General features: G+C 44.6%; 1 protein-coding gene across 2 annotated transcripts in view; it reads left to right on the top strand.

Moving 5' to 3' along the window:
- The first annotated feature begins 4999 nt into the window (after window positions 1-4999).
- Window positions 5000-14911, top strand: part of add3a (adducin 3 (gamma) a) — a 154914-nt gene continuing 145002 nt past the window's right edge. Inside the window, exon 1 of one of the 2 annotated variants that reach the window (XM_042304537.1) lies at window positions 5000-5055. The gene's annotated coding sequence lies outside the window, so the exon portion shown is untranslated. Of the gene's footprint in view, window positions 5056-5706; window positions 5844-14911 lie in introns of those variants that run through there. The other variant, XM_042304534.1, reaches the window with a different exon arrangement.

Raw genomic sequence — 14911 nt, 5'->3', positions numbered from 1 at the left:
CTACTGTTCCATCGATGTGGATAGGGGGGTGTTCCCTCTGCTGTTTCCTGAAGTCCACAATCATCTCCTTAGTTTTGTTGACGTTGAGTGTGAGGTTATTTTCCTGACACCACACTCCGAGGGCCCTCACCTCCTCCCTGTAGGCCGTCTCGTCGTTGTTGGTAATCAAGCCTACCACTGTTGTGTCGTCCGCAAACTTGATGATTGAGTTGGAGGCGTGCGTGGCCACGCAGTCGTGGGTGAACAGGGAGTACAGGAGAGGGCTCAGAACGCACCCTTGTGGGGCCCCAGTGTTGAGGATCAGCGGGGAGGAGATGTTGTTGCCTACCCTCACCACCTGGGGGCGGCCCGTCAGGAAGTCCAGTACTCAGTTGCACAGGGCAGGGTCGAGACCCAGGGTCTCGAGCTTGATGACGAGCTTGGAGGGTACTATGGTGTTGAATGCCGAGCTGTAGTCGATGAACAGCATTCTCACATAGGTATTCCTCTTGTCCAGATGGGTTAGGGCAGTGTGCAGTGTGGTTGAGATTGCATCGTCTGTGGACCTATTTGGGCGGTAAGCAAATTGGAGTGGGTCTAGGGTGTCAGGTAGGGTGGAGGTGATATGGTCCTTGACTAGCCTCTCAAAGCACTTCATGATGACGGAAGTGAGTGCTACGGGGCGGTAGTCGTTTAGCTCAGTTACCTTAGTTTTCTTGGGAACAGGAACAATGGTGGCCCTCTTGAAGCATGTGGGAACAGCAGACTGGTATAGGGATTGATTGAATATGTCCGTAAACACACCGGCCAGCTGGTCTGCGCATGCTCTGAGGGCGCGGCTGGGGATGCCGTCTGGGCCTGCAGCCTTGCGAGGGTTAACACGTTTAAATGTCTTACTCACCTCGGCTGCAGTGAAGGAGAGACCGCATGTTTTCGTTGCAGGCCGTGTCAGTGGCACTGTATTGTCCTCAAAGCGGGCAAAAAGTTATTTAGTCTGCCTGGGAGCAAGACATCCTGGTCCGTGACTGGGCTGGATTTCTTCCTGTAGTCCGTGATTGACTGTAGACCCTGCCACATGCCTCTTGTGTCTGAGCCGTTGAATTGAGATTCTACTTTGTCTCTGTACTGACGCTTAGCTTGTTTGATAGCCTTGCGGAGGGAATAGCTGCACTGTTTGTATTCGGTCATGTTACCAGACACCTTGCCCTGATTAAAAGCAGTGGTTCGCGCTTTCAGTTTCACGCGAATGCTGCCATCAATCCACGGTTTCTGGTTAGGGAATGTTTTAATCGTTGCTATGGGAACGACATCTTCAACGCACGTTCTAATGAACTCACACACCGAATCAGCGTATTCGTCAATATTGTTATCTGACGCAATACGAAACATCTCCCAGTCCACGTGATGGAAGCAGTCTTGGAGTCAGCTTGGTCAGACCAGCGTTGGACAGACCTCAGCGTTGGAGCCTCTTGTTTTAGTTTCTGTCTGTAGGCAGGGATCAACAAAATGGAGTCGTGGTCAGCTTTTCCGAAAGGGGGGCGGGGCAGGGCCTTATATGCGTCGCGGAAGTTAGAGTAACAATGATCCAAGGTCTTTCCACCCCTGGTTGCGCAATCGATATGCTGATAAAATTTAGGGAGTCTTGTTTTCAGATTAGCCTTGTTAAAATCCCCAGCTACAATGAATGCAGCCTCCGGATATATGGTTTCCAGTTTGCAGAGAGTTAAATAAAGTTAGTTCAGAGCCATCGATGTGTCTGCTTGGGGGGGGATATATACGGCTGTGATTATAATCGAAGAGAATTCTCTTGGTAGATAATGCGGTCTACATTTGATTGTGAGGAATTCTAAATCAGGTGAACAGAAGGATTTGAGTTCCTGTATGTTTCTTTCATCACATAATCACATAATGACACTTTGCGTTTAATGACGCACAATGACGCACATTTAACCCATGTGTCTCTGTGTGGCCATACCCTTAATCTGACCGGCAAATCATAGATGCATAAAGAATAGATTCATTAGAAATAGATAGCCTATATTGAGAACAATTTTCTATTCGTGAGTGAACGTCTATGGGTGTGGACTGGTATTGGACGGAAGGAGTACCCGTGTATCCATTGGGTTGGGTTGGATTCTCAGGAACATGAATCTGACTACCAGGGTAATCTGACTGTAGTTTAATTAAGGTGATGTATCACTACATCATGTGATGTGGCCCAAATTGAGACACAACCATGAGGTCAAGGTTGAGGCGTGCAAGTTCACAAGAAAAAAAGGAATAGCACCAGAAATGAAGACGCAAATGAAAGATATTTAAACACATGTTGGATCTGATACACCAACACATTTTTCATTGCTCACTGACACAAACAGTTAACATGGACATATTTAGACTCATCTCTTTGTCCATATACTTCATTCTCCTGTTCACCATCATGGTCAGTTCCCCTCGTGACGGGGTTGAGCAGAATAGGCTATTCCCTCCTAGCTAGAAATAGCTGTCGTAAAGGACCATCAGATCAGAGTGTTGTTTTTGCTAGGCAACTCACACACACACACACACACACACACACACACACACACACACACACACACACACACACACACACACACACACACACACACACACACACACACACTCCAGTGTGAGTTATTTATAGGTCATTTACACATTTCAGAGGGCCCTCAAGGTGGTGAAGGTACTTCACTGGTCCTATTTTGGCCCTTGATTGTAGTGGGAGGTCAAGTTGTGATGGGGATGCACACTGTTCCATGGTAAGGGGAGGAACGTATAGGCAGGGTGCGTCCCAATACTATCTCCTTTCTCCTGATGTGTGAGCCTCACCACTTATTTACAGTAGGTCTACTTTGTGCCTGTTTTCAACGCTTTTTGCGTCAACATTTTTATTGAACAAAATCAAAAGTGTTGCGGCGCTGCCCCACCTAATTGGAAAATACTGTGGAAAATGCTGTGGAAAATACTGTGGAAAATGCCTGCTCGCCACACGTTTGTCGCTGTTATGACGCTGATGATTTGTCACTATGTACGGTTTGTTAACGTTCCTCCCGTTGTAATGGAGTAGGCATTCAGCCCCATCTAACGGTCGTGTTGGGGATAACAGTTGTTGACAACTGTAGCATTGTAACCCTAACCCTTTTCCTAACCTTTAACCTCATTATCCTAACCTGCTACGTTAATTCACCTAACCTGCTACGTTAATTCACCTAACCTGACACATGATTTATTCTAAGCTGCTACGTTAATTCTCCTAACCTGACACATGATTTATTCTAAGCTGCTATGTTAATTCACCTAACCTGACACATTATTTATCCTAAGCTGCTACGTTAATTCTCCTAACCTGCTGCGTTAATTCACCTAACCTGACACATTATTTATCCTAAGCTGCTATGTAAAACAAACCATCTGCGGCAACAAATCAACAGTATCAAACTAATGATGAGGTTTGTGAGAAAGCTCCCACCACACACTGCCTCACCAGAACATTTGTAAACACACTTCTCGCACTCCTTTTCTTTTATTGAGTTTTATTATAATAATTTGGGGGGGTGCTTATATTTGTCCTTTAACAAGTGTATAATGGAAACATGTTTCTTGCGTATTCCAACTCCACCTGAGATACCTGCTGCAAGAAGTGGGGTCACGACGAGGGTCACCACTGTCCATCACCCCTGGAGCAATTGGTTTATTTCATTTATGAGTTATACAAATTAATATGCTTCTTTATGTAAAAACAAATGTTTATTTTCTCTAACTCTGTTTTTCCACTTCCTGGTTATTAACAGCGTGCTGTGCAAGTGAATGGATTAGTTTCATCTTTGATTAAAGGGGCAATCTACAAATCAAACAATAACAAAGCAGTTACCCCGCCCCTGATTTGGTAAATAGCTGAGGGATGGGGCTGGAGAAATGGAACCACTTTCAAATTCAAAGACAGAGTTCTGGACGCAAGTATTAGATCAAAATTACAATTTTAACTGTGTTTTGAATGTTTAAAAGTCTACAAGCGTATGCAGCAATCGCAGATTGCCCCTTTGATTAAGGGTACAAAGGGGGAGATGAGTTCTGCTCCTTACAATTGTATCTTTAGCTCTGAGTTTAACAGTATTAGCATACCTCCTAAAGATGTTTTCCAGTAACAAAAACACATTTAGTCAAGGCTTCTATTATAGTGTGCTGTGTATCGTCTCCAGGAGCGCTCGTGGTGGTTGTGCAAAAATCAGGTTATGAAAAAGAACAATTCAATTCTTGAAAAAAGTAATAGCCTGGCTAACTTGCATAACTTGGTTTTAAGACAAATGGCCAACGTTCTTGTTTTTGTAATTTGTGAAGAAATCTGGCATATACAAAATCAGGCCTACCATTTTTTTTATACCATTTTATTCTAGTAGACCTACAGTTAAACTCAAAGCTATACATAGCCTACACCAGGGTATCCACAACGTGGTCCTGGAGCTTGTATGTACTACCTGCTACAAATCTGATTTATATTCAGACGGTCTGTTTCACTTCTGAGTAGCCTCAGCACTTCTACGGCACAGTGAGAATGGCCACCAGATGGCCTTAGTGTAACATGGAAACAGATGGAGAGGCTCCATCACCAGCAGCAACTTCTGGGCAGGTGATACGTCTGTTCAGGACAATTCGTGTAAGGAAATTGTGGGTTTTCTGACGTTTTTGGGGAACATACAGTTGAGAGTGTTGCTAAAGATGGAATATAAGAATTTGTCAACTGACCCCAATCGGACAGACTGGACCCGCCCTACATTTTGTATAAAGTTATAATCCATAATATTTTAAAGTAACTGGTGGTGTTGACATTTAGTGTAAAAAAAAAAAAAATCTAGCAGGTGCATAATTTTATATGGCTGTAGGATGCAAGCTTTGACGTCTATAATGATACATTTTCGGAAAGGTCTCGTTTGCAGGAATGCGCTGCACTGTAGCAGACAGAGGAGGTGTCAGTTAAATGCCATGGAGGTTGCACGGAGCCGGTAGAGCACAATAGGTAGTAGGGAATTCTGCTGCAAGATAATTCAAAGTGCGACTGTGGTGAGTAGCCTACATATATCTATGGCATGCATGCCTAGTCGTACGTATAGGACATAGAGTTGAGTTTTGCATGGGATAAACTGGTGAAATGATATAGGCCTATGCAGAACGCATGTGGGCGTTGTTTCTTCACGTCCACTTGACTAGACTACTTACTGAACGCCATAGCAGGCTCCGATTACAGTCAGGTCAATGGGAAGCACAGTCCTAGTCCCCTAGTCAGAACAACTGACCTATGTAGGCATAATACTCTGCCATGGTCATTTTTATGCATGTTTTATTCACGAAAAAGTGCCTATGTTGTTTTTGTGAATTAGATATAGGCCTAGTCGTATGATTCACATCTATTCAGATTGTGATAAAGACAGGACCGTTTGCCATTTTGTTTTGCCGTGAGTAAATGTATAGCGTAATTATTTACAGTGGGCTTATAACGTATAATAACACAAGTTATTGGTTTACTGGAGGTGAGGTTTGCCAAATGTATGCACATTCACGTAAAGCAGAGGAAAGTCACAAACGACTTCCTGCCAAATAGTGACTCTGTGGTTCCGCATTGATATATTTTAAATCTCTACACCATCTGGCTTGGTTTTGAATAAGTGTTAGGATCAGTTTAGGCATATCACTTTAGTTTGTCGTCAGTGAAGGAGGCGTTCTCTTCGTGTGGTCAATTGCTTTAATTCAAAACGCTTGAATCAAAGATCAGAGCACTTTGCGGAGTGGCGTGCTGTGGTCTTGAATGAAATTAATTTATTCTCAATTTATCCAGCTTCCACGAGTTTCAGGTAAATGCACTTTAAAATGTTAACTCGGTTATGTATTTTAATAGTCGTAGCATATTCGTTTACATCTAGTAAGAATGTTAACCTGTGTGTGTGATTTTGATGAACGTTCACCGCGCGTCAAACAGTAACAGCCTATTATCTGGCAAACCGTGGTGGCAGGCGGTGGCACGCTTTCGAAGTTGCCTATGTAACGTGGTGCAGCAATGTAAATTGTATCCTCCCTCAATGAGTGTGTATGATACTGTAATGTGTTTTGTAAACGTCTTCACGTGGTGGTAGATACAATATGTAATCATGGCAACCAGACAATCAATGTAGGTTTGCCTACTGTAATTCGACTAGGGAAAGTAAAATAAGTGCTACTCTTTTCAAAAATGCCAAATATGTTGGCGTGTTATTGCATAAAACTACCCTTTGTTTGCGGAAAGCGTGAAAGTTGTATGGTATGCATGCAAAAACACTCGTGGTGAAGAGGAGAATATTGGTGCTTTCAAGACAACTGGGAACTCGCAAAATAACCGGGTCTGATCATGACGTCAGTGATCTTCGGGTCGGAAAGGCTCTAGAAACATGCCCGAGTTTCCGACTTGTAATTCTGAGTTGGGCGACTGTTAAATGTTTTTTTGAGCTCGTTTGTTTTCCGAGTTCCCAGTTGTCTTGAACGTGGCATGTGGTGCGAGACAGTGTGATGATCAGGGCTTTGCTCCTTCATTGAGTTTTGTAGTATTGAAAAGGCTCAATTTAATTATATCATATAGCATTCATTCTTCCATGTCACAGTTGTCTGAGTTCCCTTGATTATCTTCCAGACAGAAAATAATGGTCTGCAGTTTCCCCTGTCTTCATATCTCTCTGTATCTCCAACTGAGTCTGGCTGGGAGATAAAACCCTTTGATATCCGCTGACACTATACAGTCCCAGTACTTTACCAAGTGGTGCAATCACTGTCACTCTCTATGTGGAATGTAAATGTCTTGGTGTAATGGTATGTAATTACACTAACTACACTGGTAACTAATTTGAAACATAATCCAGACAGTGAGCTACTACAGTATCAAAAAGGAACCCATATGCAGACCACACACACACCCCAGTGGTATGACTAGACACGATAAATATGTGTTTAATCATAGATTGTTGCAGAGTTGGTTTTAACCTATAGTATGGTGTTCAGTGCTGAATCACTCATATCTTCCAGACCCCTTGAAGGCCTTGTGGTTTCAATCCTCTCTCCCATGTAGTCTACTATGTCTGGATAGATCAAAGACACAAGGGATACAGGTACACACACACACACACACACACCTCCCCGACTATCCAGATCACCTCACCACTGATATTTCTCAACTTATAATCACCCTCTAAGGATCTCCATTTCAACACCAGGACCAGAGAGCAGACTGCCTGGAGTTAAAAGGTCCAGCCAAGATAAATATGATAATCGGTTCTGAAAAGGGTGTAACTCTGAATCTGAGATGCTTGATTTTTCACCACAGTCGTTTTGGTGTGTGTGTTCTGTTTAGTAGATGGACCTGAAATCCAAATCCAGACTAGGCCTTCACCCTGTCCAAAGGAACAGTATACTGCTAGTGCGTTCTTGCTTTTGTCACGGTAGCGTCACTTCCTCTATCACTCCAACCTAATGATCTCTCCGCTCTCTCACTCTTTCTCTCACTCTTTCTCTCCCTCCTCGCTTTCTCTCTCTTTCTCTCTCTCTCCTTGCCTCTGTTTATTTTCCCTTTCCAAATGAATGGCTTTACAGTCACCCCAAGGCGCTAGCTGGCCAGTCAGTACTAAGGTCTGAGTAGGCAGGAAGTACAGTGTCCACCATGGTCCATTTGACCTAGTGACACGTAGAGGAATAAGGCCTATTAACCATTTGGACTTGTGTGTTGGAGCCACCTGCACAACTTCAGTGACTGCTAAGTGGCTACAATCAGTGCAGGACACTGTATTTGTAGTGACAGATGTCGGTCCCACGAGTACACTAAGCCTTGTTCAACTGTTAGCAGCGTTGTGTTGTATGAAATCACACCTGAAATACGTCTGTGTACTGAGGAAGGCTTGAAAGAGTTAGTGTTTGTTTTGGTGAATACGTAGCTTCTCGATAGGCTCAACTCTATATAAAAGAGCAGCCAGGGCTTGTTGTAACATGCACAATCAACGTGGTGTGTGTGATAGGCTCAACTCTATATAAAAGAGCAGCTAGGGCTTGTTGTAACATGCACAATCAACGTGGTGTGTGTTCCAGCCCGTGAGTGCATGTGTGTGGAACTATGCCTGTAAATGTATGTATGTGTGTTTGGTGGTGGATGGGTGTGTGTGTGTGGGCATGTGACTTTTACTTGTTGTTGGTGTGTTTGTTCATGCTTGCCTCTGTATGTGTGTGTATTTGGTTTGGGAGAGAGAGCGGGAGCATTAAACCATTTAGAAGCATCAACTCCTTTCATTTGAACCTGTCCAAAAGACAAACATGACATCACCGTTACCTCACTTCTTCTCTCAGAGGCTGATCAAAAACATGTGGCTTTCTCTCTCTATATATCTTATCTCTCTCTCTCTCTCTCACACATTTATATATCTCTTTCTCTCTTCATCTGTAATACATTTGACTGTTTTCTATATATCTGTGTAATAGTTGGTTCTGGGTCGGGTCTGAATGAAGCTGCTCTTTTGGACATGTTCAGAACCCTGTCTCAGGTCTCTAAGCTTGTTTGTAATGCCCAGGGAAACCAGATGAACGCCATTTAGAAATGACTTATGTCAAAGTAATGTGAGAACAATTACACATTGTTTATATTTTAAAATCTCCGTATAAGATATTCTCAGCATAGATAAATGGATCTTACTGTCTGGCTGTGTGGGATGAATGTTTGTAGCTTTGTTGGGTAACCAAACTCAGTGTTCCCAGTAGTCCTGGTGGGCTGGGTTATAATAACCTCATTATACATATGTGGGTGATGTGATGTGCTGAATGGAGTCGTGGTTCCGGCCCTTGGACTTCAGCTGAGTTTTGTTCTGCCAGGGGAAGTGTGTGTGTGTGTGTGTGTGTGTGTGTGTGTGTCTGCGTTCCAGACTAGAGTTGAGATTCCTGAGCGGTGAAAAGGCGTTTGCATAGATATTGGAGTTCCTTCGCCATAGTTACGGGGTCAAGCAAGCCACGACCATGGGAAGAGAGAGGAGTGCCAAGTTTGGGCAAAATGAACGGGCTGTGATCTCCATGCCAGACTTCTCTCGTTAAAATGATTCAAGATCTGGTCTTTGAGCTTCACAAATCCTTAGTTGCTTCCCAAATGGCACCCAATTCCCTATTGGCCCTGGTCAAAAGTAGTGCACTAGTATCTACCCCCTACACTGTCTGTACCCTCGTGCATCTACCCCCTATGCTGTCTGTACTAGAGGTTGACCGAACAATTGTAATGACCGATTTAATTAGGGCCGATTTCAAGTTTTCATAACAACCAGTAATCGTTTTTTATATTTTACACCTGTATTTAAGTAGGCAAGGCAGTTAAGAACATATTCTTATTTTCAATGACAACCCACCGTTCCTAGGCTAACTGCCTTGTTCAGGGGCAGAACGACAGATTTTTACCTTGTCAGCTCAGGGATGAGTTTTTACAACCTTCCGGTTACTAGTCCAACGTTCTAACCACCTGCCTTACAATGCACTCCACGAGGAGACTGCGTGGCAGGCTGACTACCTGTTACGCAAGGGCAGCAAGAAGCCAAGGTAAGTTGCTAGCTAGCATTAAACTTTTCTTATAAAAAAACAATCAATCTTAACATAATCACTAGTTAACTACACATGGTTGATGATTATATTACTAGTTTAGCGTGTCCTGTGTTGCATATAATCGATGCAGTGCCTGTTAATTTCTCATTGAATCACAGCCTACTTCAACAAACAGGGGATGATTTAACAAGCGCATTTGCGAAAAAAGCACTGCCGTTGCACCAATGTACCTAAACATCAATGCCTTTCTTTAAAATCAATACACAAGTATGTATTTTTAAACCTGCATATTTAGTTAATATTGCCTGCTAACATGAATTTCTTTTAACTAGGGAAATTGTCACTTCTCTTGCGTTCCGTAAAAGCAGTCAGGGTATATGCAGCAGTTTGGGCCGCCTGGCTCATTGCGAACTGTGTGAAGACCATTTATTCTTAACAAAGGCCGTAATTAATTTGCCAGAATTGTACATAATTATGACATAACATTGAAGGTTGTGCAATGTAACAGCAATAGTTCGACTTAGGGATGCCACCCGTTAGATAAAATACGGAACGGTTCCGTATTTCACTGAAAGAATAAATGTTTTGTTTTCGAAATGATCGTTTCCGGATTCTACCATTTTAATGACCAAAGGCTCGTATTTCTGTGTTATTTTTTAAATAAGTCTATGATTTGATAGAGCAGTCTGACTGAGCAATGGTAGGCAGCAGCAGGCTCGTAAGCATTCATTCAAACAGCACTTTCATGCGTTTGCCAGCAGCTATTCGCAATGCTTGAAGCTTGATACTCCCGCGAGTAGGCTGGTGTGTAACCGATGTGAAATGGCTAGCTAGTTAGCGGGGTGCGCGCTAATAGCGTTTCAAACATCACTCGCTCTGAGACTTGGAGTAGTTGTTCCCCTTGCTCTGCATGGGTAGCGCTGCTTTGAGGGTGGCTGTTGTCGATGTGTTCCTGGTTCCAGCCCAGGTAGGAGCGAGGAGAGGGACAGAAGCTATACTGTTACAATGGCAATACTAATGTGTCTATAAGAACATCCAATAGTCAAAGGTATATGAAATACAAATGGTATAGAGAGAAATAGTCCCATAATTCCTATAACTACAACCTAAAACTTCTTACCTGGGAATATTGAAGACTCATGTTAAATCCACCAGCTTTCATATGTTCTCATGTTCTGAGCAAGGAATTTAAACGTTAGCTTTCTTACATGGCACATATTGCACTTTTACTTTCTTCTCCAACACTTTGTTTTTGCATTATTTAAACCAAATTGAAGATGTTTCATTATTTATTTGAGTCTAAATTGTTTTTATTGATGTATTATATTAAGTTAAAATAAGTTTTCATTCAGTATCAAATAAATAAATCAAAATTGGCCGATTTAATCGGTATCGGCTTTTTTGGGTCCTCCAATAATCGATATCGGCGTTGAAAATCATAATCGGTCGACCTCTAGTCTGTACCCTCGTGCATCTACCCCCTATACTGTCTGTACCCTCGTGCATCTACCCCCTACACTGTCTGTACCCTCGTGCATCTACCCCCTACCCCTACTGTCTGTACCCTCGTGCATCTACCCCTGTCTGTACCCTCGTGCATCTACCCCCTACACTGTCTGTACCCTCGTGCATCTACCCCCTATACTGTCTGTACCCTCGTGCATCTACCCCCTACACTGTCTGTACCCTCGTGCATCTACCCCCTATACTGTCTGTCTACCCTCGTCTGTATCTACCCCCCCCTACTGTCTGTACTGTCTGTACCCTCGTGCATCTACCCCCTACACTGTCTGTACCCTCGTGCATCTACCCCCTACACTGTCTGTACCCGTGCATCTACCCCTACACTGTCTGTACCCTCGTGCATCTACCCCTATACACTGTCTGTACCCTCGTGCATCTACCCCTACACTGTCTGTCCTGTATCTACCCCCTATACTGTCTGTACTCGTGCATCTACCCCTACACTGTCTGTACCCTCGTGCATCTACCCCCTACACTGTCTGTACCCTCTACTACCCCCTACACTGTCTGTACCCTCGTGCATCTACCCCCTATACTGTCTGTACCCTCGTGCATCTACCCCCTACACTGTCTGTACCCTCGTGCATCTACCCCCTATACTGTCTGTACCCTCTACCCCTACACTGTCTGTACCCTCGTGCATCTACCCCTACACTGTCTGTACCCTCGTGCATCTACCCCCTACACTGTCTGTACCCTCGTGCATCTACCCCTGTCTGTACCCTCGTGCATCTACCCCCTACACTGTCTGTACCCTCGTGCATCTACCCCCTATACTGTCTGTACCCTCGTGCATCTACCCCCTACACTGTCTGTACCCCGTGTATCTACCCCCTATACTGTCTGTACCCTCGTGCATCTACCCCCTACACTGTCTGTACCCTCGTGTATCTTCCCCCTATACTGTCTGTACCCTTGTGCATCTACCCCCTACACTGTCTGTACCCTCGTGCATCTACCCCCTACACTGTCTGTACCCTCGTGCATCTACCCCCTACACTGTCTGTACCCACAGGGCCCCTATACTTTATATGCATGTGTTCCAGGTCACCAGCCTCTTTAAGCCAATCACTGCCAATCACTGTCATCTGTGTCAGCAGTGTCATCCCTGTTTGGGTGTGGTTTGTAGCTGTGTCATCCCTGTTTGGGTGTGGTTTGTAGCTGTGTCATCCCTGTTTGGGTGTAGTATTTATCTGTCATCCCTGTTTGGGTGTAGTATTTAGCTGTGTCATCCCTGTTTGGGTGTAGTATTTAGCTGTGTCTTCCCTGTTTGGGTGTAGTATTTATCTGTCATCCCTGTTTGGGTGTAGTATTTATCTGTCATCCCTGTTTGGGTGTAGTATTTAGCTGTGTCATCCCTGTTTGGGTGTAGTATTTAGCTGTGTCATCCCTGTTAGGGTGTAGTATTTAGCTGTGTCTTCCCTGTTTGGGTGTAGTATCTAGCTGTGTCTTCCCTGTTTGGGTGTAGTATCTAGCTGTGTCTTCCCTGTTTGGGTGTAGTATCTAGCTGTGTCTTCCCTGTTTGGGTGTAGTATCTAGCTGTGTCATCCCTGTTAGGGTGTAGTATCTAGCTGTGTCTTCCCTGTTTGGGTGTAGTATCTAGCTGTGTCTTCCCTGTTAGGGTGTAGTATCTAGCTCTGTCATCCCTGTTAGGGTGTAGTATCTAGCTGTGTCATCCCTGTTAGGGTGTAGTATCTAGCTGTGTCATCCCTAATAGGCCTTAGTTGAACATGCAGGCATGATCAACATTGATAGCAGCCATAAGGGAACAGCTGTGATAATAGGCATATTAAAGGAGGAGGGATGTGTTTTGACATGTGGGGAGATGTGATCTGTACCCAGGAGAGGCACGTTTTATAGGAGTTGATCCTTTCAGTATGGAGGGAATCTGCACTGCACCAACTCTATTTATGCGTGTCTATAACTGTATGTGACCTGCGAGAGAGAGTGGGTGTGTGCTCGTGTGGCTTGGCATATAAACTCAGGATCCTGTCTTTCAAAGATAATTTGTAAAAATCCAAATAACTTCACAAATCTTCATTGTAAAGGGTTTAAACACGGTTTCCCATGCTTGTTCAATGAACCATAAACAATTAATGAACATGCACCTGTTGAACGGTCGTTAAGACACTAACAGCTTACAGACGGAAGGCAATTAAGGTCACAGTTATGAAAACTTAGGACACTAAAGAGGCCTTTCTACTGACTGAAAAACACTAAAAGAAAGATGCCCAGGGTCCCTGCTCATCTGCGTGAACGTGCCTTAGGCATGCTGCAAGGAGGCATGAGGACTGCAGATGTGGTCAGGGCAATAAATTGCAATGTCCGTACTGTGAGACGCCTAAGACAGCGCTACAGGGAGACCTGTCCTTGCAGTGGCAGACCACGTGTAACAACACCTGCACAGGATCGGTACGTCCGAACATCACACCTGCGGGACAGGTACAGGATGGCAACAATAACTGCCCGAGTTACACCAGGAATGCACAATCCCTCCATCAGTGCTCAGACTGTCAGCAATAGGCTGAGAGAGGCTGGACTGAGGGCTTGTAGGCCTGTTGTAAAGGCAGGTCCTCACCAGACACCACCAGCAACAACGTCGCCAATGGGCACAAACCCACCATTGCTGGACCAGACAGGACTGGCAAAAAGTGCTCTTTACTTACGTGTCGTGGTTTTGTCTCACCAGGGATGATGGTCGGATTTGCGTTTATCGTCGAAGGAATGAGCATAACACTGAGGCCTGTACTCTGGAGCGGGATCGATTTGGAGGTGGAGGGTCCGTCATGGTCTGGGGTGGTGTGTCACAGCATCATCGGACTGAGCTTGTTGTCATTGCAGGCAATCTCAACGCTGTGCGTTACAGGGAAGACATCCTCCTCCCTCATGTGGTAACCTTTCTGCAGGCTCATCCTTACATGACCCTCCAGCATGACAATGCCACCAGCCATACTGCTCATTCTGTGCGTGATTTCCTGCAAGACAGGAATGTCAGTGTTCTGCCATGGCCAGCGAAGACCCCGGATCTCAATCCCATTGAGCACGTCTGGGACTTATGGATCGGCGGGTGAGGGCTCGGGCCATTCCCCCAGAAATGTCCGGGAACTTGCAGGTGCCTTGGTGGAAGAGTGGGGTAACATCTCACAGCAAGAACTGGCAAATCTGGTGCAGTCCATGAGAAGGAGATGCACTGCAGTACTTAGTATCTGGTGTGGCCACCAGCTGCATTGCATGTTACATTTGATTTTGACCCCTCCCTTGTTCAGGGACACATTTTTCAATTTCTGTTAGTCACATGTTTTTGGAACTTGTTCAGTTTGTCTCAGTTGTTGAATCTTATGTTCATAAAAATATTTACACATGTTAAGTTTGCTGAAAATAAACGCAGTCGACAATGAGAGGACGGTTCTTTTTTTGCTGAGTTTAGTAGCTGTGTGATTGTGTGTTCACACACACAAATGCGCACACACACACACACGTATGCATATCCAGTAGCATTCCCGAGGTCAGAGCCCCAGCTCTATGGTGCTGCCTACTGAACTCAATGGTATGTGCTCCTTGCTGTCCCATTCCCTTGTATTAAATACACTAGTCCATTCACTAGGCCTACATAGTGCTCTATGGACCCTGGTCCAACGTGCACAGAGCCTTATGGGCTCTGCACTACATGGGGAATAGGGTGCATTAGTGACTCAAGCCCACCCTCCAGCCTGTGGAGTGGTATTCAGATAGGCCCCGGCTTCATGGACCCATATCCCTCTGACGTGTAGGACCGCATGTACCAGTTCCTGCCAATATCCAGAAACTT

Source organism: Oncorhynchus tshawytscha, linkage group LG02, assembly GCF_018296145.1.
Source record: "Oncorhynchus tshawytscha isolate Ot180627B linkage group LG02, Otsh_v2.0, whole genome shotgun sequence".
Lineage (NCBI taxonomy): Eukaryota > Metazoa > Chordata > Actinopteri > Salmoniformes > Salmonidae > Oncorhynchus > Oncorhynchus tshawytscha.
This window is presented reverse-complemented; position numbering and strand designations above follow the sequence as displayed.